At 45.8% G+C, this 23,210-nt stretch overlaps 1 long non-coding RNA gene across 4 annotated transcripts in view; it reads left to right on the forward strand.

The window, feature by feature from the left end:
* Positions 1-637: 637 nt before the first annotated feature.
* Positions 638-23,210, forward strand: part of LOC138830378 (uncharacterized) — a 105,657-nt gene continuing 83,084 nt past the window's right edge. For 2 of the 4 annotated variants that reach the window (XR_011373014.1, XR_011373016.1), the window contains exons 1-2: positions 639-752; positions 2,616-2,682. This is a non-coding gene — a long non-coding RNA (uncharacterized lncRNA). Of the gene's footprint in view, positions 753-2,615; positions 2,683-3,350; positions 3,376-23,210 lie in introns of all 4 variants that reach the window. The other 2 variants (XR_011373015.1, XR_011373017.1) reach the window with 2 other exon arrangements.

Genomic DNA, 23,210 nt, shown 5'->3' on the forward strand with positions numbered 1-23,210 from the left:
ATCAGCCCGGGCAGGAAGGTCCTGAGACTTTTGTTTTTGTTTTTGTGGGTCATGGGGCTTGAACTCGATTGGGTGCTGTTACTGAGCTCTTCAACTCAAGGCTAGTGCCCTACCACTTGAGCCATAGTGCCACTTGAATTTTACAGTTTCGTGTCCATGCTGGCTTTGAACGGTGATCTTCAGATCTCAGCCTACAGGTGTGAGCCACCGGCGTCCAGCCCTGAGACCTCTCCCTCCAATTAATCACCAGAAGCTCCCAGGTTGTTTCTGACAGCACGGAGTAGGTGGCGAGGAGTGCTTGGCTTAGTGGCCCCAAAGCTTGTCTCTCCCATGCTGCCCTGCTCTCACATTTTCAGGACCCTTGTCCTACTGCCTCGGCCAGGAGTGGCTTGGCTGGAATCAGGCCGCCATTCCACTTGCGCATTGTGGCCCAGTAGTGTCCAGGGTGGAGTCCAGGCCCGGGGTGTGTGTGTGGGGGGGAGGCCAGGCACAGGCTGCCAGGTGTGTAGAGCAGTGTAGGGTACAGTGTGCAGGAATGCGGGGCTCGCGCTCGGGTGGGGCTTGCGCTCGGGTGGGGCTTGGGTAACGGCGCCCGGGACAGGATACTCTGGGCGCACAACGGCGTTCTGGGCGCATGCTCCAATGCATAACGGAAGCGTGGAAGGCCTGGGGGGGCACCTCTGTGTGCTTGGAAAGAGGTAGGTGCCGTGGATGGTCGAGAGCGGAGGCCAGCTGCTGGAGGCCTGAGCCAGGTGAGGAGCGGGGCTTCACCTGAGTATCTCTGGCCAGGACCGGGTGGAAACGCATCTCACCCCAAGCGCCAGGTGTCACACGCAGCTTCCTGCGGAATGAGACCCATAGGGTCACATAGGGTTTCCACAAAATTCATGCACGCGCAGGTGCGCCTGGTTTTCCCAGATCATTATTGATGACCATCACTGCTTGTATCAGGAACTAGCTTGATCGTAGGAATGCCCCTGGTGGAGGGTTGTTTTACCCGATGCCACTGGGTCAGGTGAATGCTCGCTTAAGCGTTAAATGATGGTAACCCGAAGATAGGAAAAATGTAGCACAGACTTGCAGTGTCAATCTCTGGGTTGCTGCGACTCATTTAAAGATGTGCATTTTCCCTCTGAAGCAGTCCCTGTGAAGGTGTGGAATGGGTAAAGTGCTGCGCAAATGGCCTTGGGGTTTGGGCCCCTAACAAGTGGAGAAGTATGCTCAGCAGGTAGATGGCTGAGGAGTGTGAACGCCATGCTTGAGCTTGTACTATGGCCCCGGAGGGCTGTTGGAGGTTTGGAGCGGGGTAGTGTTTGCCAGTTTGAAGGCTGGGCAACACAGGTTGGAAGATGGTTTGGAGGCTTAGGTGAGCCATCCAACCCCTTGTTGGGCAGCCATATGTAGCCGATGGTTGTCACCAAGGAAGGTAGAATTGAATCATTAAACCCAAGTATGACTAGATAATGCTCACTGGGGCAAATGCCAATATAGAATCAAAGATGAATTTGTGGTGCTGGGAAGGGGTTTGCATATGTTCAGCAAGCACTCTACCACTGAGCTATACACCACAGTCAAAAGGGAAATTTAAATAGTTACACTTTGGAACCTTGCTAGGTGTTTTACATAATGTTGGGCCTTCATAAGCCCCTTTAAGGTTAAAACAATCATCCACAATTGCCTATTATTTTTTATTTTTAGAATTTGTTTTTGTTATAGAGGTGATATACCGACGGGTTACCTTTACATGTGTCAGGTAATGAGTATATTTCCTTTTGTACAGTGTCATCTGTTCCCTCATTCTGCCCCATTCCCTCCCTTCCATCTCCACCTTCAAGTTGTATAGTTCACTTTTATCAATGTCCAGGACGTTCCACTGCTGCACTTTTTCACACTTTTTCCTCAGATTATGTGCCCTCCTCCCACCATCCTGCAGAATATGTACATGAATACACCATACATAAGGTAAAAAATACAGAATCATCAGAAAAAGACAAAAAAGTCTTTTGTTTCTATATCTTTAGAATTCATTTCAGTATGTATTATTTTATATAAATATGAAGAGGTGCTTAGGTATTGTATACCTTTGTGATTCTGGTAGAGAATTTATTAAAGGAGTTATTAACTAGATATAAAGTTAAGTAAATAAAAGGTAACAACTGTACATGGAGGTAGCTGGAAACAGCCATCAACACTGGCTGGAGGAACAAAGGGATGAAATTGGAATAATTTAAAATATATACACTTACAGGAGAGGCTTTGTAGAGCTAAAATACCAGCATTTGGGGATGGGACACTGCTCTTTCTTGGTGCTAAGGTCTCTGAGCTTGCAGAAGTCCTGGGTCCTAGAAGAGAAGGCCTAGTGATGCTGGCTCTTGCAGATGTTGATATAACTGTCTTAGGGGCTGCTACAGAACTGTTGCTAGGATGATGACTACTTGAGTGGGAAGGTCCTTCCTCTAGTCTTGCTGGGCATACCAGGGCAAAGTAGAAATGTGGGTTTCAGGGTCTCAACCTTGCACTGGGAAGTTAGGGTCGATTTGGAGCTCCAAGGCAATGGCTTTCTTTGGAAGTTTTCTGGATTCCCAAGTTCCTAGTAATTATTTCTTCTTCTGCAGGTTGGCTTTGCCACAGGTGAGCACTGTGGTCAGAGGAGACAGATTGAGATGGCCAGAGACCAACCAGGCAAGTACATGGCTTAGACTGGAGTGAGTATTTGGGGAGATGGAGGAGAGGCCAATGGACAATATTTATGTCTTTTTTTTTTTGGTAGCCAGCCTTTGTTACTGAGTCACATTCACTGCTCTATATTTCAGTGGCTTTGTTTGGAAAAGAGCTTCTGACCTTTATATTCAGATCTACCCCTCCCTTTGAGAAAAACAGTTTTAAACAGTTTCAAACAGTTTAAAGAACTTTTGGAGCCCAGCAAAATTGCTGCTTGATTTATTTATTTTTTGTCGGTCATGGGGCTCAACTCTGGGCCTGGGAACTGTCCTGAGCTCTTCAGCTCAAGGCTAATGCTCTACCACTTGAACCACAGCCCCGCTTCTGGCTTTTTCTGCTTATGTGGTCTGAGGAATCAAACCCAGGGCCTTATGCATGTAAGGCAAGCACTCTACCACTGAGCCACCTTCCCAGCCCATAAATTAGCTTTAACTTAGCTTTAAAGCATTCAGCTCAGTGGTATTTAGCACAACGGGAGTGTGGTACAATCATCAGCACTATCCGGTTCCAGAACATTTTAATCATCCCAAAAGGAAATTGTATACCTAGAATGCAGGCACTCTCCAGTCCCCTCTTCCTGAGTCCACTATTGCTAATGATTCTTAATTTCTGTTTTTTGGGTGCGCCAGAGGATCCAAGCTCTTCATATGCAGAGTAAGTGTTCTGGGTACCATCCCTTGCCCTCATATATGTAGGTAGGATGAACAGATGTAAGTTTGTGGAATCAGGCTTCCTTCAACCCCACACAATGCTTTCAAGGTTCACTCCCAATACGTGTATCAGCACTCCATTCCGTTTTATGGCTGAGTGGTTCCACCAATGTACAGAGCACGTTTTGTTGATCCTTCCTCCATTGATAGACATTTTTGATGTATCTACTTCTTGATGGTTGTGAATAGTACTGCTAGAAAATTCTTATTTTGTTTAATGCTTGTGTGTGTGTGTGCGTGTGTGTGTGTGTGTGTGTGTGTGTGTGTGTGTGTGTGTGTATGTGTGTGTGCGTGTGCTGGTCTTAGGGCTTGAATTTAGAGCCTAGACTTTGTCCCTGAGCTAGTGCTCTGTTCTTGAGCCATACCTCCACTTCTGAGTTTTTGCTGGTTAATTGAAGATACGAGTCTCATGGACTTTCTTTCCTATCTGGGCTAGCTTTGAACTGTGATCCTCAAATCTCAGCTTCTTGAGTAGCTAGAGTTACAGGTATGAGCCAGTCGTGCCGGGTTTTGTTTTCTGTTCTTTTGGGTATATATTTAGGAATGGAATTGCTGGACAGTTTGACAGTTCCATGTTTAACTTATCAAGGAATCACTTAAGTAGTTTTCAGCTCAGTTTCATTTTTAGTGATTGAGAGAACAAATTTGGAGCCAGGCAGCCTGCCTCTAACCCCATGCTCTGAGGTTTCCCATCTGAACTTCAGGACTTGGCAATTAATAGCCTTGTTTAAGAGAAGACATTTTACCACTTATTTTTGTATTTTTCTTGTGGAGCTAGGGTTCAAATTCATGATCTTGGCAAGTCTTCTATCACTTGAGCCACATCCCTAGTTTTGATAAACCTTCTAAAACAGACCAGGGCTGGAAGTGTGGCTTAGGTGGTAGAGGACCTGCGTAACAAGTATGAAGTCCTGAGTTCAAACCCTAGCACCAGTAATAAAATAAGTAAGATAAAACAAAGGAAACCAACCATTTTGAAAGTGCACAGGTAACTGAAGAGCTCTTGATTTGCTATTCTGTTTTCCAAGCTCATGATGAACCGGCCTTCTCTGGTTTATAGGTTTTAAGAGCTTCCTTTTGTTGATTTCTTAGCCAGTGGAGCTCTGAGCATCACTCATATCATCCGTCTTCATGGTAAGGGCATGTATTTTGAAGAGGAAGTCTTTGCCGTGAAGTTGGAGGCAGACGGGTAACTGAATACTTTGGACAAGAAAGAGACTGTTAATTTTTTGTTTGTGCTTTGCTTTGTCTTTTTTGCTATGTTTATGGGCTTGGGTTCTTATTTGCTTATATATTTTTTACTTAGAAAGTTGTAAAGGAAGTTGTCAAGAAATAGAAGAAACAAATAACGTAACTTTTCTGAAATTTTAGACTCTAGGGCTTCTCTTCATGAGGTCTAGTCCTAATGTAAACAAAATGTTGTCTGAGCCAAAAACTAGCAGACATTGAGACTGTCCTAGTCAGTGAACATGTCCATGGTGAGAAGAAAGAAAAGGTAGTTTATTTTCTTTTGTTTAAGCTCTCTGAATTACATTGGAAGGATTGAAGTATTTGATGACCTAAAACTATTCTAGGAAAGAAAAAGAATATTTTCCTGTTTTGCTTCTGTATATCTGGCATATTTTTTTTTTTTTTTTTTGTCAGTCATGGGGCTTGAACTCTGGGCTCGGGCGCTGTCTGTGGGCTCTTCAGCTCAAGGCGAGCGCTCTACTGCTTGAGCTGCACAGCAACACTTCCGGTTTTCTAGTGGTTTATTGGAGATAAGAGTCTCACGGACTTTCCTTCCCGGGCTGGCTTTGAACCGTGATCCTCAGATCTCAGCCTCCTGAGTAGCCAGGATTACAGACGTGAGCCACTGGCGCCCGGCTAATCTGGCATTCTTGACATGGATTGCAATGCAAGAGACATTGATGACGCTGTATCTGATTTCTAGTCCCATTGCTGAGAAAACTGAAAATTTCCTTTTACAAGAAATTTCTGTAGTCTAGGGAACTCAGAGGTAAATTAATTAAGCTGGCAGTTGTATAATGTGTGTGTGTGTGTGTGTGTGTGTGTGTGTGTGTGTGTGTATGTGTGTGCCCATGTGTGTGCGTGCACACACAGATCCTGGGACTTGAATTCAAGGTCTGGGTGCTGTTCATGAGCTTGAAGGCTAGCATTCTATCACTTGAGCCACAGCTCCACTTCTGTATTTTAGTTAGTTAATTGGAGGTAAGTGTTTTATGGACTTGCCTGCTTGGACTGGCTTTGAACCTTGATCCTCAGATCTCAGCCTCCTTTGTAGCTAGGATTACAGGTGTGAGCCACTGGCACTTGACTATCAATTGTATAATTCCTTTTTTTTTTTTCCTTGTTGGTTATGGGGCTTGAACTCAGGGCCTGGGCAGTGTCCCTGAGCTCTTTCACACAGGCTTTCACTCTACCACTTTGAGCTACAGCGCCACTTGTGATTTTCTGGTGGTTAATTGGAGATAAGAGTTTCAGGGGACTGGGAATGTGACTTAGTGGTAGAGTGCTTACTTAACATGCATGAAGCCCTGGGTTCAATTCCTCAGTACCATATAAACAGAAAAAGCTTGCAGTGGTGCTGTGGCTCAAGTGGTAGACTGCTGTTCTTGAGCAAAAGCAGCTAGGGATAGTGCCCAGGCCCAGAGTTCAAGCCCCAGGACTGCCCCTCCCGTCCCCCCAGAAAAAGAGGGCTGGGAAGGTGGCTCAGTGGTAGAGTGCTTGCCTTGCATGCATGAGGTCCTGGGTTTGATTCAGCACCACATAAGCAGAAAAAGCCAGAAGTAGTGCTGTGGCTTAAGTGGTAGAGTGCTAGCCTTGAGCTGAAGAGCTGAGGGATAGCAACCAGGCCTAGAGTTCAGACCCCACGACTACCACCACAACCACCACCACCACCACCACCAACAACAAAAGAGTTTCAGGAACTTTCCTGCCCCTCCTGGCTTTGAATTGTGATCTTCATATCCCAGTTTCCTAAGTAGCTAGGATTACACGCTTGAGCCATCAGCCCCCGGCTTTAACTAATTAGAATTAAATTGTTTTTCATTTAATATTTTAATCCTTCTAAGTATATGAAGTCACTATTAACATACTTGTAATTCACCTCACTTTAGAGACAAGGGATACAAAACCTCTATGGTCCTGCTGTTGAGTAGATCAGGAACCTAAATGCAGGATGCTTTGGTGCTTTTTTTTTTTTTTTTGACTGTCCTGAGACTTGAACTCGGCCTCTGGGTGCTATTCCTGGGCTCCTTTTGTTCAAGGCTGGTATTCTACGACTTGAGCCACAGCACTACTTCTGGCTTTTTCTGTGATAAATTGGAGATTAATTGGAGTCTCTTGGACTTTCCTGTCAGGGTTGGCTTTGAACCATGATCCTCAAATCTCAGCCTTCTGAGTAGCTAGGATTACATATGTTTCTCAGTTTTTTCTTTGAGTTTTTATTTTCTTTTGTACTGGTCCTGGGACTTGAACTTAGGGCCCTGGGCACTGTCCCTGAGCTGCTTTGCTCAAGGCTCTCTACCATTTGAGCCACAGCTCCACTTCTGGCTTTTTGGTGGTTAATTGGAGATAAGTCTCATATACTTTCCATGCTCCTCAGATCTCAGCCTTATGAGTAGCTAAGATTACAGGTATGAGCTCTACTGGTGGCCAGCTTCTAAATTCTGTCTTGTAAATGTTGTCCCTGTGTATGTAAGAACATAGCAAGGGACATGTATTAGCAGGCCTGTGATCCACCAGAGCCAGTCAGTCATGTTTGTCTCTTTTCCCAGCCTAAAGGGTTGCTTCTTACTTACCTCCCTCCTCATGGAAGTTGAATCCAGAAAGTTTCATCTCTGAAATGTGAATAAAGAACAGAGCACTTAACTGAACATTTAGCCATTAGTTCTTTCTTTCCTCCCCCCCCCCCCCCACATTCCGGTTGTGGGGCTTGAACTCTGCTCAAGGTGAGTGCTTTACTGCTTGAGCCACAGTACCACTTCTGGTTTTCTAGTGGTTTATTGGAGATGAGTCTCATAGACTTTCCTGCCCAGGCTGGCTTTGAACTGTGATCCTCAGATCTCAGCCTCCTGAGTAGCTAGGATTACAGGCCTGAATCACTGACACTCAGCAATTTCCTTTTTTCTTTCTCCCTCTTTCTATTTTCACTTCCCCTTTCCTTCATCTTCTCCCTTTCCTTCCAGTCCTCTCGCCCTTTCCTTCCGTTCTTTCCTTTCTCTTTGTTTCCTCTCTCTCTTTTCTTTTTTTTCCTCTTCTTCTTCTTCTTTCTTTTTTTTTTTTTTTTGTCTCGTCTCTGTACCTCTCTTTTTTTGTGTGCCAGTACTGGGGCTTGAACTCAGGTCTAGTCACTCTGTCCCTTTTTTTGCTCAAGACAGGTGCTCTACCACTTGAGCCACAGCTCCACTTATGGCTTTTTGCTGGTTAATTACAGGTAAGAGTCTCACATGCTTTTTCTGCTTAGGCTTTTTTTTTTTTTTTGCCAATATTGGGGTTTCAAGTCAGGCCTCACTTTTTTTTTTGTCGGTTGTGGGGCTTGACTGGGCCTGGGAGCTGTCCATCAGCTCTTCAGCTCAAGGCTATCACTCTACCACTTGAGCCACAGTGCCACTTCTGGTTTTGTCTGTTTATGTGGTGCTGAAGACTTGAACCCAGGGCCTCATGCATTCGAGGCAAGCACTCTCCCACTGAGCCACCTTCCTAGCCCCAGGCCTTACACTCTTACTTGGCTTTTTCACTGAAGGCTTAAGTGCTCTATTTGAGCCATAGCTCCATTTCTGTTTTTTTGCTGGTTAATTTTAGATAAGAGTCCCATAGACTTTTCCTCCCAGGATAGCTTCAAACCATGATCCTCAGATCTCAGTCTCTTAGCTAGGATTACAGATGTGAGTCACCAGTGCCTGACTGAATTGGGCATCTTGATAAAATATATTTCTTTTTTTTTTGGGTCTGTCGTGGGGCCTGAACTCTGGGCCTGGGGGCTGTCCCTCAGCTCTTCAGCTCAAGGCTAGCACTCTACCACTTGAGCCACAGTGCCACTTCTGGCTTTTTTCTTTTTGCTTATGTGGTGCTGAGGAATCGAACCCAGGGCCTCATGCAAGGCAAGTGCTGTACCACTGAGCCACCTTCCCAGCCCACAACCATGTATCTTGATAACATTTAAAGGGAATAGGCCAAATGTGTGTGTGGGAGGGAACAGAAGGCCCAGTGGGTTGTGAGACAGGTTGGGGGATTGGAGAGCAGATAGTATGGTAGCCCTGATTCTTAAAGGGCTTCTGGGGAATGAGGACTTCTAGATGCTAGCCTCCAGGCATCTTGCCAAAGATGCTTATGCCTTACACATTCAGAGAACCTGAGGGGGCTCAGAGGGTTGAAGGACCAGGATGACCTTGGGAGATGGATGTTGCGTGATCTGAGGCCCACTATGGTCTGCCCCACTGCATGAGGCCCCAAGACAACTCAGGAAATGAGAACTTGGACAGTGACATGGGAGCTTGGGTGGGAAGTCAGAATGGTTAGGGAGGTGTTCTGCAAGAGATGTGAGGCTTTGAACCCTTGTGTGAACAATCTCAGTCGGGCATGGGGACACAGCACCATGAGGTGGAGGGATCATGGTGTGATTTTTTTTTGGGTGGGGGGTCCAGTCGTGGGGCCTGAACTCTGGGCCTGGGCGCTGTCCCTCAGCTCTTCAGCTCAAGGCTAGCACTCTACCACTTAAGCCACAGAGCCACTTCCGGCTTTTTTTCTTTTTGCTTATGTGGTGCTGAGGAATTGAACCCAGGGACTCAGGCATGCAAGGCAAGTGCTCTACCACTGAGCCACCTTCCCAGCCCCCATGGTGTGATTAAACAGGAGTGTTAACCATCCTTTGTTCTTACTTTCCAACTTGGTGAAAAGCTTGTATGCTTGAATTGTGTTCATAATTTTAGGGGGATGAGGTTGCTGTTGGAATGGAGGGCTTTTCTCCTGCTAAGCAGGCACTCTACCACTGATCTATGCTTCCAGCTCTAGCCATTTATAATTGCATATATATATATTTCTTTTTTGAGACAAGATCTTGCCATGTGGCCTAGATTGCAGAATTGTTTTCTGAATGCTGGACTTACAGGTATGCACCACCATGCCTAGCTTTACTTTAGTATATCTTTCTATTTTCTTTGGGAAATTGTGGGGAAAGGTACCCCTCCTCCTCATTTTTGGAAATATATCTACGAGGCAGTTTGAACATCATGAACCACAGCTGGATATGGAGAGTGCTGCCTCCCCATGCATTGTTCCTAGGTGCCTGGGGACCTGGCCCAAGAGGTCCCTTTCCTGAGTGCTTTCCTCCTCCCTGAGAAGTGGATTATAGGGGCTACAGGGACCATCTTCATGCTCAGAGGCAAGGGACTGAACCCAGCCAAGCCCCACACTGGCTGAGGAAATCTGAGCCCACTTCCCTGGGAGACTGGTTCTGCACTGCCAGTGGTTTTCCAGAGTTTGCCTTCTTAGGTCCAACTTTTCTTTCGCAGGATGGTTGGAATATGGGGTAAGAAAAATAAGCTTGGCAGCAGCCCATCTAGATTGCCCCTTCCAGGTCTCCCAGAGTAGATTCCTACCCTGTCACTGAGAGGGAGGGATCTGGAGTGTGTGTGTGTATATGTATGTGTGATGTGCTCTTGTGTGTGAGTGTGTCAGGCCAAGGAGAACCACCAGGCTGGAGGGAAAAGTTGAAGGGTGTAACAGGAAGGCAGGAGGCAGGGCTGGCTTCCGCTTTGTTGACTTAGTCTGGCTGCAAGGCCAAAGTCTTTGGGAAGGATAGCTTCTTTGCTTCTGGCAGGGAGTGATTTCTATTGAGCTAGCTCCTGGACTGGGCTAGATCCAGAATAAATCTGTGGGGGTTCTAGGACACCACGGTTTGGAGAAACTCACCAGGTTTGAGGGAGTAAAGTATGGCTATGGTTGTTGTTTTGGTGTGTGTGTGTCTGCTCATGCATGCCTGTGCATGCCTGTGCATGGGCTGATTCTAGGGCTTGAACTCAGGGCCTGGGTGCTGTCGCTGAGCTTTGGTGCTCAAGATTCTACTACTTGAGCCACCACTGGAGTTCTGGCTTTTTTGGTGTTTAGTTTGAAATAAGTCTCACGAACTTTCCTGGACAGACTGGCTTTGAACCTTGAACCTTGATTCTCAGATCTCAGCTTCCTGAGCAGCTAAGATTACAGGTGTGAACCACTGGTGCCCAGTTTCTGATGAAGTGGTTTTGACAACTTTTTTTTTTAGATGTTGCGCAAATATTGTGTGGCAGCCAGTTAGAGCTTTATTCCACTAGTCCAGTAGGTGGCAGTAGAGACCCATTGACTCTGCAGCTTCCAAAGAGATCCAGAGGGAGAGTAGATCTGGTTCAGGCTTACTTTCCTTTTAGATTGGCTGCTCTCTGGCTGGCTGGAAAACTCAACTGTGAATTCTCAGGATTTAATCCAGATTAAACCTTTTCCCAGAAAATATTACTGTGAAAGCTAGAGGTGAGGACATATTAAGCACTTAAGATATGCTTATTGGCATCAAGTTGTGTTTATCTTCAAAGAGGCAAAATGCAGGTGACTGGGGAAGGGAGTTAGCAAGTGTCTACGTGTAACTCAAGAATTTTTACTCCCCCTCTCCACCGAAGTGGGAAATGTTTAACTTTAGGGAAAGTCTACAATGAATTTTGTTTAGACTACGCAGGGAATATAGGTTTAATTTTATTATTTTCCTTTATTTGTTTCTATTTCCTTCCTTCCTTTTTTATTTTTCAGTATTGGTATTTGACCATGGGGCCTTAGGCTTGCAAGGGAAGCACTCTATCCTCAGCCCTCTTTTACTTTAGTTATCAAATAGGGTCTCACATTTTTGCCTGGTGCTGTTTTTGGAGCATGATCATTTTATGTATGACTTCTGCCTAGCTGGGGCCACAGGTGTATGCCACCCTGCCAAGCTTGTTGGTAAAATAGGGTCTTTTTTTAAAATAAGTCTTTTTATTGTGAAAATACTATTCATAGGGGTTACAGTTACATGACCAAGGTAATGAGTACATTTCTTTTTATTTATTTATTTATTTTTGGGTCCAGTCATGGGGCCTGAACTCTGAGTCTGGGTGCTGTCTCTCAGCTCTTTAGCTCAAAGCTAGCGCTCTACCACTTGAGCCATAGTGCCACTTCCGGCTTTTTTCTTTTTGCTTATGTGGTGCTGAGGAATCAAACCCAGGGCCTCATGCATGCAAGGCAAGCACTCTATCACTGAGCCACCTTCCCAGCCCAATGAGTACATTTCTTATCAAACATTGTTGCCTCCTCCTTTGTAAAATAGGGTCTTATCACCTTATTGTCCAGACTGATCTAACATGATCCTCCTTATTGTCTGCCTACTGAATAGCTGGGATTTACAGGTGTGAATCATTGTGCTGGGATTACTATTTTATTTCTGAACACCTGCTGTATATCATGTACTTAGGATGAAGAAGTAAAGGCCTAGCTCCTACTTTCAGTGAGCTCAAACGGGGTGAGGACTTACAACTAGGTCCTTAACAACCACAGAAAAACTATGAGAGTAAAACCCAGGGTATGGAAGGAATCCAGAAGAAGGGACAAGAGATCAAGGAGACCCTTCTAAAGAGACTTAGGATTGGGGACATAGCTCAGTGGAAGAGCTGCCGATCAAGTAAGTGCAAGGCCCTGAGTTCAGTCCTCAGCTGGGGGAGGGGGGGGGAGAGGAGAGGGACTCAGCCTCTAAGCAGAGTCCTTGAGGGCTTGGTCAAGTGGTATCAGGGGCCACCCTCTAGGCCAGGGAGCTATGTGTCAAGAGCCCCAGATGTGAGAGGACTTGAATACCAGGGAGGGATGAAGTCAGGTAAGCAAGACATCTTGAAAGTTATGCCCATGTGACATGGGCAGTTTTTTCCTTTGGGCAGATTGTTTTTGGAGAGTGGTGGGAGGGGGCAGTTGCCGAAGGTGGGGAGATCAGGCCTGGGTGGGCTGTAGTCAGGCACAAGAGGCTGGTATCCTAAACTAAGGTAACCACTGTGGAGGGAGAGGGAGAGGGGCAGAGTGGAATTACTTCTAGAAGACCTGGGAGGAGAAGGTGAGGGAGACAAAAGTCTGGGATGACCTTGAAGCCTGGCTGGGCAAACTGGTGGATAGTTACCTCGAGTGTGACTGCCCTTAGTGTTCATAAGTACGTCCACAACCCCTGTATCAAGAGGATAGGGTTCCCTGTTCTGGGGGGTGACCACTGGTTTCGGTGTTTGGAAGCCCCAAGACTCTGTGCTCCTGTTCCTTGAACAGGTGTGGGTCATGCCTCCAGGATGTCCTCTCTTCTTCCTATGCTCTCCTTTACAGCAAAATCTCAGGGAATGGTACGCCTGTTGCACAGGGCACCTGGACTGAGTCTTCTGGGTTCTTCCCTCCCATTCTTCTCCTTTCTTTTGGTGATCATCCAGAGAAACACGTGAGCTTTGACAATAGCAACCAGCCATGGACACAAAATTCAAGGTTCAGGTATCCTAAATTAACCCTCAGAATTGTATTACTTGACATCTGTTTTTTTTCCCATTCTTCCTAGTTCTGCCCACAGTAAGTTACCCAGAACTTGATGACTTTAAGACAATCGAAATCTATTTCCTCTCAGTTTTGGAAGCCAGAAGTCTGGAAGCAAGGTATCAGCAGTGCTGTGCTCCATCCAGAGGCTCTAGTGGAGAGTCTGTTCCTTACCAGTCTAGCTTGTGATGGTTGTCAGCATTCCTTGGCTTGTGGCTGCTCATTCTAACCACTGCCCTGTTCACATAGCTTCTCCTGATGGATGTGTTTGTCTTCTTTTCTCCTATAAAGTTACTTGTCATTGGATTTAGGATACATTAAAGCACCTCAGAATGATTTCAATATCCTCCTCCTCCTCCTCCTCCTCCTCCTTCCTCCTCCTCCTCCTCCCTCTTCCCCCTCCTCCTCCGTTTTTGTTGGTCATGGGGCCATGGGGCTTGAATTCTAGGCCTGGGTGCTGTCCCTCAGATCTTCAGCTCAAGGCTAGTGTTCTACCACTTGAGCCACAGCGCCACTTCTGGCTTTTTTCTTTTTGCTTACGTGGTGCTGAGGAATCGAACCCAGGGCCTCATGCATGCAAGGCAAGCGCTCTACCACTGTGCCACCTTCCCAGCCCCTCCATTTCTAATTACTAATTACATCCAGAAAGACCCTTTTTCTGACTAAGACTTACTCACAGGTGTTGGGGTATAAATGGTGGAGCTACTTGCCAACCCACCACAGCCTCTGTAGATGGCAAAACAGAATACATTTCCAACTGTGATATCTGCCTGCTTCTGAACTTTGAGGTACATTGTTCAGCAAATCCTTTTTGCTTTAAGCATGGTAGCCATATTCCCCTCGTAACGAGCCCTGGTGGACGCAGTGCCCATGTGGATCGATCCTGCAGGGAGGCAGGGGATGTGGTGGAGAGATGAGGACAGTTGGCATTCTCACTGGGGCTCTGCCATTGACTCTTATGACCTTGGGCTGGCCACAGCTCTGCTGGCCATTATTTGAATATCCATGGGTCCTTGTCCTTCAAACAGCTCTTGAAAATGGAAGCTGGTGTGGTTTCTTTTGTCATGGCCTGTGCATTCCAAGAAAGACGTAATGGAGCTGGAAAAGGGCCAAACCCTGGAGTGATAAAGGGCTTTTACCACGGAGACAGGCTTTACAGTTAGAATCCTCTAGCCGGGAAAGACAGAGGCTGAGGGAGTGTAATTAAAAAGTCCTTATCCATATGATAAGATGGAACAGACTTGCTCCCCAGATCCCAGAATCCCTTATAAGCTGATTTCTGGAAGTTGGAGAAGTGCTTTTAGAACAAAGAACAGAAAATACTGCTTTCAGGGTGGAGTGGTATGTTCAAGGCGTATAGGCAGTTCAGTGTAGTGTGCCAGGAGCCAGGGACTCCTTGTCTACTCTGCCTCCAGCTGTGTGATCGCCAGCAAACTCCCTTTTCTTCCCCAGTCTGCAACTGCTCATCACTAAACTGAAGGTAATAGAATTTGGTAATAAACCAGCAGTGGATTTGTATAGACTGACTACTGCTCTGCCCAGCCACCGGCCTGGCCATCCTGGGGACTGCCTCCTACCTTGTCGTAGAAGCCTGACCAGCTGCAGATGGCTCCTCTCATCTGTGTGTGTGTGTGTGTGTGTGTGTGTGTGAGAGAGAGAGAGAGAGAGAGAGAGAGAGAGAGAGAGAGAGAGAGAGAGAGAGAGAGAGAGAGAGAGAGAGAGAGATGTCAGCTCTTCTTTGAGCCCTGTCTTTCTTCCATCAGCTCTTTCTCCTCTCTATTAGATATTTCTCAGATGTGTAAGGAATATACGCCTTGCTTTAGTTCCACTTTTCACTCCAGCTACTGTCCAGCAGCACTCTTAAAGCAAAACTCCTTGAGGGAATTGTGTACATATTGTCATGCCTAGTCCAATTCATCTTTATGAAATCAATAAGCTTGTGTAACTACAATCCAGACTTTGTAAAAGAGTATTATGGTGCCAGGAGCCAGTATTTCATATCTGCAATCCTAGCTACTCAGGAGCTGAGATTTTTGAGGCCCATGGTTCAAAGCTAGCCTGGGCAGCAAATTGGAAAGTCTGTGAGACCCTTCAATTAACTATCAAAAAAGTTGGGAGTGGAGCTGTGGCTTAGGTAATAGAGGGCTAGCCTTGAGCAAAAGAAGCTCAGGGACAGTGTCCAGGACCAGCACACACACACAAAAAGTGAGGGTATTACAGTATCCCAGCAACTCTATGTCCCTTTGCCAGGTAATTACTATCTTGGTTTATAATACCCTAGATTCATTGTTGTCTTTGAATACACATACCAAATTCACCATTTCAGCTACTTTAAAACATAAAATTCAGTGGTATTTACGTTACAATGTTGCACAGACCATTACAATGTTGTACAAATGACTCTGAGTTTCAAAACTTTATCAGTTGAAAAGGAAGCCCATATCCACTACTAAGCAGCCAGTGCCCATTAGCCTCAGCCCCTGGCAACCACCAATCTACTTTTGTTTCATTCATTCATTCATTTTCCCAGTACTGGGGCTTGAACTCTGAGCCCTTGTGCTCTTGCTTGGCATTTTTGTTCACAGCTGACAATCTACCACTTGAGCCATACCTCTACTTCTGGCTTTTTGCTAGTTAATTGGAGATAAGAATCTTAGACTTTTCTTCCCTGCCTGGGGTGGCCACAAGCATTAGTTCTCAGATCTCAGCCTCCTGAGTAGCTAGGATTATACATGTGATCCACCTGTGCCTGGTCTTCCCTCAGGTAGTCCAGACATTCTTAGAGCAAACACCTTCACCCTCTAAAGCCCCCAAATAGCTTGAGGGCTATTTGCCTGAACCTAAACATTGGGCTAGTTTTGGGCCTCTATATAAGGGCACAAAGGTGTTTCTTTCCTTCATTTTTAGAGTTTGACATGGCCCATTTTCTTTGCTCTTTTGGGCATCACCCACTTAATTTTATCCTACCGTGAAAACAAGGCCCAGGTGGGTAGGAAGGTCCTGCTGGATTATCCTCAGCCTAACTGGGGCTTGTCTCCTCTTTGGTACTCCAAGGCCTCCTGCTGGATGGAGCTCAAGATCGTTTGGTGTTGGTGCTTTTGCCCTGGGAGGAAGCCAACTTCCACACCCTCTCTGGGCTCCTGCTTTTTGCCTATACCTATTATTTCTGCCAGCTCAGTTTGGTGCTTATAAAGGATTGGAAATGTTTTCAGCAGGGAGCTGCTCTATGGCTAGGGCTCTGGGCTTTAGATGGCAGATGTTATAGGAGGGACAACAAGGTCCAACATACTGGCTTGTAGCTAACTTCAATCTCAGACAAGTCCACTGTAGCCTCTGGGGGCCTCAGTTTTTTTACTAGTTAAATAAGAACTAGGATAGGGTGGCCCCAGAGATTCTGCGATTCCAGACTAGAATTAGGGTTTCTGTTTCATGCTGGAATTTAGGACTATATAAGGCCCAAATTCCCAGTTCAGGTGGACGTGGAAAGGAGGTTGAAACACAGAGGCTCAAGGCTTGGCTAAAGTTTTGACGAACAGTACCCTCCATCTCCATTTCCCTCCTTTAGTACTTTTTGCCTTTGTTTGAAATGTTTATGTGTGCAAATGTATTTTATTTATTTTTTTGCTGTCAGTCATGGGGCTTGAACTCAGGGCCTGGTTCTGTCCCTGAGCTCTTTTTTTTTTTTTTTTTGGTCGGTCGTAGGGCTTGAACTCTGGGCCTGGGCACTGTCCCTGAGCTCTTCAGCTCAAGGCCAGCACTCTACCACTTGGGCCACAGTGCCACTTTCTCCCTGAGCTCTTTTGCTCAAGGCTAGCACACTGTCACTTAGAGCCACAGCTCCACTTCCTGTTTTCTGATGGTCTATTGGAGATAAGAGTCTTGTGGGGATTTTTCTGCCTAGGCTGGCTTTGAACCACGATCCTCAGGTCTCAGCCTCCTGAGTAGTTAGGATTACAGGCATGAGCCACTGGTGGTTGGCTTTTGTGAGTGTATAATTTTAATGCAGTTTTTGATGTCAGAAAAATTAGGAAGATAGTTGCACAACATTGTGAATGTACTCTGAACTGAATACTTAAAAATGGTTAAATAGTGAATCTTATTAAGTCAGTGCAAGTGGCTCATACCTATAATCTTAGCTACTCAGGAGGCTGAAGTCTAAGGAACAAAGTTTGAGTGTCTATGTATGTGTGTGTGTGTGCACGCACATGTGCATGCATGTACACGCATGTGTACACATATTCAAGCACCAGTCTTGGGGCATGAACTCAGAGTCTGGGAGCTGTCCCTTAGCTTTTTTGCTCAAGGTTAGCATTCTATTGCTTGAGCCACAGCTCCACTTCTGGCTTTTTGGTGGTTAGTTGAACATAAGAGTTTTATGCAGTTCAAAGCCAGCCAGGGCAGGAAAGTCTGTGAGACTCTTATCTCCAATAAACTACTAGAAAACTGGAAGTGGGGCTGGGAAGGTGCTCAGTAGTAGAGCACTTGCCTTGCATGCCTGAGGCCCTGGGTTTGATTCCTTAGCACCACATAAGCAAAAAGAAAAAAGCCAAGCCGGGCGCTGGTGGCTCACGCCTGTAATCCTAGCTACTCAGGAGGCTGAGATCTGAGGATCGCGGTTCAAAGCCGGCCCGGGCAGGAGAAACCGTGAGACTCCTATCACCAATAAACCACCAGAAAACCGGAAGTGGCGCTGTAGCTCAAGTGGTAGAGCGCTCGCCTTGAGCTGAAGAGCTGAGGGACAGCGCCCAGGCCCAGAGTTCAAGCCCCACGACCAACAAAAAAAAAAAAAAAAAAAAAGCCAGAAGTGGCGCTGTGGCTCAAGTGGTAGAGCACTAGCCTTGAGCTGAAGAGCTGAGGGACAGTGCCCAGGCCCAGAGTTCAGGCCTCACGACTGGAACCCCCCCCCCAAAAAAAAAACAAAACTGGAAGTGGTGCTGTGGCTCAAGTGGTAGAGTGTTCCCCTTGAGCTGAAGAGCGCAAGGATAGCACCCAAGCCCAGAGTTTAAGCACCATGACCAACAGAAAAAAAAAAAAAGTTTCATGGATTTTCTTGCCTAGGCTGGTTTAGAACTACAAAACTTAGATCTCAGCTTCTTCAGTAGTTAGGATTACAGGTCTGAGCCACTTTTTTTTTTTTTTTTTTTTTTACTTTTGGTACAATGAGATTTTATTTCATGTTTTTTGGCTTTTTTAAAATTGTGATTAAGTGATTACATAAATTTCACAAATTTCATAGTCTTGTGAAATAGTGATACTTAGTTAAAGACACAAACACATTCTACCCTTCATGGGGCAAATTGTCTTTATTGTGGTCTATAAAGTCTGTGAATTCTATGAGCTTTCACAATAAAGCTGTTTCTTCCACATCGGGTGATATGTACATTTCTTTCCTTTTGCTTAGTGTCAGCTGTTCCCTCTTTCCCTCTCATTCCTCCCTCCCATCGCTGCCCTTGAGTTGCTTAGTTTGTTTTCATCAATGTCCAGTGCAGCTGATGTGTCCTGCTGTTGTATGTTTTCCCCTGTTTCCCTCTGTTTCTGTGTCCCTCTCCTAGTTTCCCTCAGATGTGCGCATATATGCCAAATATGTGGTCAGCAGCATGGGGTCACTTAGTAATGATATGACCAGCTGAGTGGAGGTCCTTTGTTTCTCAAGTCTTGTTTGCTTTGTCGTGTCTCCTTACATTTTGTACTTAACATCCACACATCAGGGAGACCATGTGCTGTTTGTCTCTTTGCTCTTGGCTTACCTCACTCAACATGATTTTTTCTAGTTCCATCCATTTCCCTACAAATGCCATTATTTTGTCCTTTTTAATGGCTGCATAATATTCCATTGTATATAGGTACCACGATTTTTGGATCCATCCATCTGTAGTGGGGGGTCTGGGTTGTTTCCATATCTTGGCTATTGTGAACAGTCTGAGCCACTTCTTTTAACCCAACGAACCAGAGGCTGTGTCTGCCTACCTCCTGGGCCATTCACTATCAGAGGGGGCTGTTCAGAGCCAGGCAGGCTTCCAGGTCCTGCGCCACCTCCATGTAACAAGCACCTAACTACTCAGAGTTTTCTATTTTGAGACATTTTATACATGTCTGTTGTTTGGAAACTGAGTATGAGGGTATTAGAATTAAGAAAAGGCAAAAAAAGCTCAGGCCCTGAGTTCAAGACCCACAACCAACAAAAAATCCCTAAAAACAAAAGAGCTTCTAGCTTTCTATTAGCTAAGCAGTGGTGGCTCACGCTTATAATCCTACCTACGAAGGAGGCTGAGATCTGAGGATCATGGTTCAAACACAGCTGGGACAGGAAGGTCCTTGAGACTTTTTTTTTGTCAGTTGTGGGGCTTGAACTCTAGGCCTGGGTGCTGTCCCTGCGCTCTTCAGCTCAAGGCTAGTGCCCTACCACTTGAACCACAGTGCCACTTCTGGCTTTTTTCTGCTTATGTGGTGCTGTGGAATCGAACCAGGGCCTCATGCATGCGAGGCAAGCATTCTACCACTGAGCCAATTTCCAAGCCTGAGACTCTCATCTCTAATTAACCACCAGAAAACTGGAAGTGGAGCTGTGGCTCAAAGTAATAAAGTGCTAGCCTTTAGCAAAAAAAGCTCAGGGGCAGCACCTGGGCCCTGGGTTCAATCCTCAGGACCACCACCAACAACAACAAAGAAAGAAAGAAAGAAAAGAAAAGAAAGAGCAGCAAACTACTTCAACAGACCAGATCAACTCTGATAGAAAGTTGAAGAGGGACTCCATGGTACCCTGAGGAGAGTCAGGAGACTCACATGGTGTATTGGTGGAGGTGGGGAAGGGCTTAAGTGGGGTAATGGTTGAGAGGGGGGCGGGTCACAGGGAGCTCAGGGTTTGAAGAGTCTTGGGAGTTTATGGTACAGGTCCCCATCTGCTTCTAGCACCTAGGGGTAGGGGTGGGAATTAGGATCAAGATTCAGGGCTGGAAAATTTCAGAAAGATCCCCTAGGGGAAGGGTAGTCAGCCATAGGAGCAATATTGAGTTATGAGAATAAAGCAGATTCTTATCATCTGTGAATGTGTAGAGAGTTTAGAGAATGCTAATAAATACCCGTGCACTCAGCACCTGACCTCACAAAGATGTCTTTAGTATGTGAAACCTCCCATACTCTCAAACCCCAACCTCTCACTTCACCCACTGCAGGAAAAACACCACCATCCTGAGTTGTGAGGTTGTCATTCTCTTGCTTTTCTATGTAGTTGGACCACATGGATATATGTCAGTAGGTTGTTTAGTCTGGGGAGATCTTTATACTAATATTAAATAAAATCACTGTATATATGATGTGATTTGCTTTTTTTTCAGTCCACATTTGGTTTATGGAATCCATTCTTACAATATAGCTCATTCATTTTTGCTGCTGCTACATAGTATCCGTTTGTGGGAAGGGAGCCCGTGTGTTTAAATCCATTGTCTTGGCCGTGATATTTGTGCTGATTGCAGTTTTGTCTTTGTGGGCAGTCTCGGTCTGCAGGGTGGGTGAGTTCCTCTGGGCGTATTAGGAAGAGTTGAGTTGCTGCATCATGGAGTATGTGTACAAGGCATGATGCTGAGCTGCTTTCCAGAGCCTGATCCTCTCCATTTCCACCAGCACCATGTCCTTGGAGCCCACTGCTGCTGCCCTGGGTCAGATCTCAGTTTGTTCCTGTCTCAGAGAACTTGGCTATATTCAGCCCTTACTTGGTCCCTGGCCTCAAGGCCTATGGATTGGTCACCCCCAGGCTGACCTGGGCTTCCTGCTTCCCCTGAGTGTTTGAGCCTGTGCTTGTATTCCTGGCCCAGGCTCCGGTCCAGGCATAGAGCTCCAGCCTTGGCTCTGGATTTTGGGTCCCCGTAGGGCCCCGTGGTACCCCAGGGGGTCAGGGAGGTGACATGCCATGTTCTCATGCCCAAGCCAGGTGGCACAGGAATTTTCCATCATAGAAGAGATAATGTCCTGCCTTCCTCCCAGCTTTCCTGAGAAACAGGAATCCTTCAGAAAGATTTAATGGCTTTTCTTGAGGCCTTTTGGCAGGTTAGCACCAGCATTGTCAGGGCTGGCAGGAGGATGTGACATCTGTGCTGGCCCTAGGCCAGGCCACATGGATGTCTCCATGTACAGCGCCAACTCATCCAGCCTGAGGCCCCAGGTGTTTGGGTGAGCACACTCAGCCTCACCTTCCTGTCACTCTTTTTTTTTTTTTGGTGGTGGCTGCACCAGGGATGGTGCCCTGTGTGTCAGGCTCAGTTTCTGGGATTTTCTTGTCATTGTGACAATAGTATAATAACCACCAACATAGACCCTCTGGCTTGGAATCCCAATTCTAAGTCCTACCAACTTGGGTATCTAGTGCTTGTGATCCAACCCTGCTTAGCTGCTGTTCCTGTCCATGTGGACAGGGTTATTAAATGAGAAAATGAGAGAAAGTATTGGGTACTTTTTATAGCAGGATACCAAGAAGGGTTTGGGGTAGCTATGTGATGGGGTGAAGAGAGCTGGGTTTCAGTACTGATTATAGCCCGTGAGAGCCTCAGATTTCCCCATTGCAAAATGACTACTTCATTTGGTCTATTGAACTAAAATATGTAAAGCTGATTTTTTTTTTAAATGTCCGAGTTCTGGAACTAGATCTCAGAGCCTGGGTGCTGTCCCTGAGCTTTTGTGCTCAAAGCTAGCTTTCTACTACTTGAGCCACAGCTTTACTTCTAGATTTTTTTTTTTTTTTTGTAGTTAATTGGAGATTTGTGTTTCAGGGACTTCCCTGCCTAGGCTGTCTTACAGCTGAGGCCCTCAAATCTCAGCCCCCTATATCTATAGGCATGAGCTACTGGCATTGGGCTTTGTAAAAGTGATTTTTAAAATTAAATATTTTATTGTTATTAAGATCACAGAGGTGTTACAGTTATATTTGGGCAACGTCCTCCCTTCTCCCAGCTTTTCCCTTTTGTCTCCACCCACAAGTCTTTTTTTTTTTTTTTTTTTTTTGCCAGTCTTGGCACTTAAGCTTAGGGCTTAGGTGCTGCCTTGAGAATCTTTGTACTTAAGGCTAGTGCTTTACCAGTTGAGTCACAGTGCCACTTCTGGCTTTTTCTTAGTAGTTTATTGGAGATAAGAGTCTCATGGACTTTTCTGCCCAGGCTGGCTTTGAACTGTGATCCTCAGATCTCAGCCTCCTGAATAGCTAGGGTTCCAGGTGCGAGCCACCAGTACCTGTCTGCCACCCACAAGGTGGTTTTTTTTTTTTTTTTTTTTCAGTCATAGGGCTTGAACTCTGGCCTGGGCGCTGTCCCTCAGCTCTTCAGCTCAAATCTAGTGCTCTACCACTTGAGCCACAGCGCCACTTCCAGTTTTCTGGTGATTTATTGGAGATAAGAGTCTCATGGACTTTCCTGCCTGGGCTGGCTTTGAACTGTGATCCACAGATCTCAGCCTCCTGAGTAGCTTGGATTACAGGCATGAGCCACCGGTGCCTGGCAGACCCACAAGTTTTATAGTTCATTTTTAACATTGTATCTACTGGGTACCACTGCTGCATTTGCTCACCCTTTGTTCCTCCATTTCTGTGCCCTCTTTTCCCATGAAGACATAGATGAACAAACAAGACAAAAAGAAAAACAAAACCAAAAACTCTTGTTTTCATTTTCTGGAGTTCATTTTCCATAAATTTTATATGATCAAAGGGACCGAGACACAGTACCTTTGTGTTCCTCCTCCCAGTGTAAAGCTTTTTATGAGATGCGAGTACTGTTAGCAACACCTGTAATCCAGCTACTCAGGAAGCTGAGATTTGAGGATTGCAGTTTGAAGCCGGCCTGAACAGGAAAGTCCTTGAGACTCTATCAAAAATCTGGAAGTGGAGGTGTGGCACAAGTGGTGAAGTGCCACCCTTAGTGAAAAAGCCAAGTGAGAGCACTGGGCCCTGAGTTTTTAGTCCTAGTACCAGCACACACACAGACACTCGTACTCACACATCCACAAACATACACAAAATAACTAAGATGAAATATAAAGTGAATAGAGAAGAATAATTTCCTGTGGAGTAATCACAGACTTCATATTTTCAAGGATTTGCAAATATGTTATTGGAAAAAGAATACATAGTAAATACTTCACAAAGAAGATTCCTGTCTGCCTTCCCTCCCCCTCCCCCCAATCCCACCCCTTGGCTGTGTCCACAAGCTCTGTCAGCCTGTGGAGTACTTCCTTCCGGGTTTT

The sequence above is a fragment of the Dipodomys merriami genome, unplaced genomic scaffold (genome assembly GCF_024711535.1).
Source record: "Dipodomys merriami isolate MVZ:Mamm:240054 unplaced genomic scaffold, mDipMer1.0.p SCAF_19, whole genome shotgun sequence".
Taxonomy (NCBI): Eukaryota; Metazoa; Chordata; class Mammalia; order Rodentia; family Heteromyidae; genus Dipodomys; species Dipodomys merriami.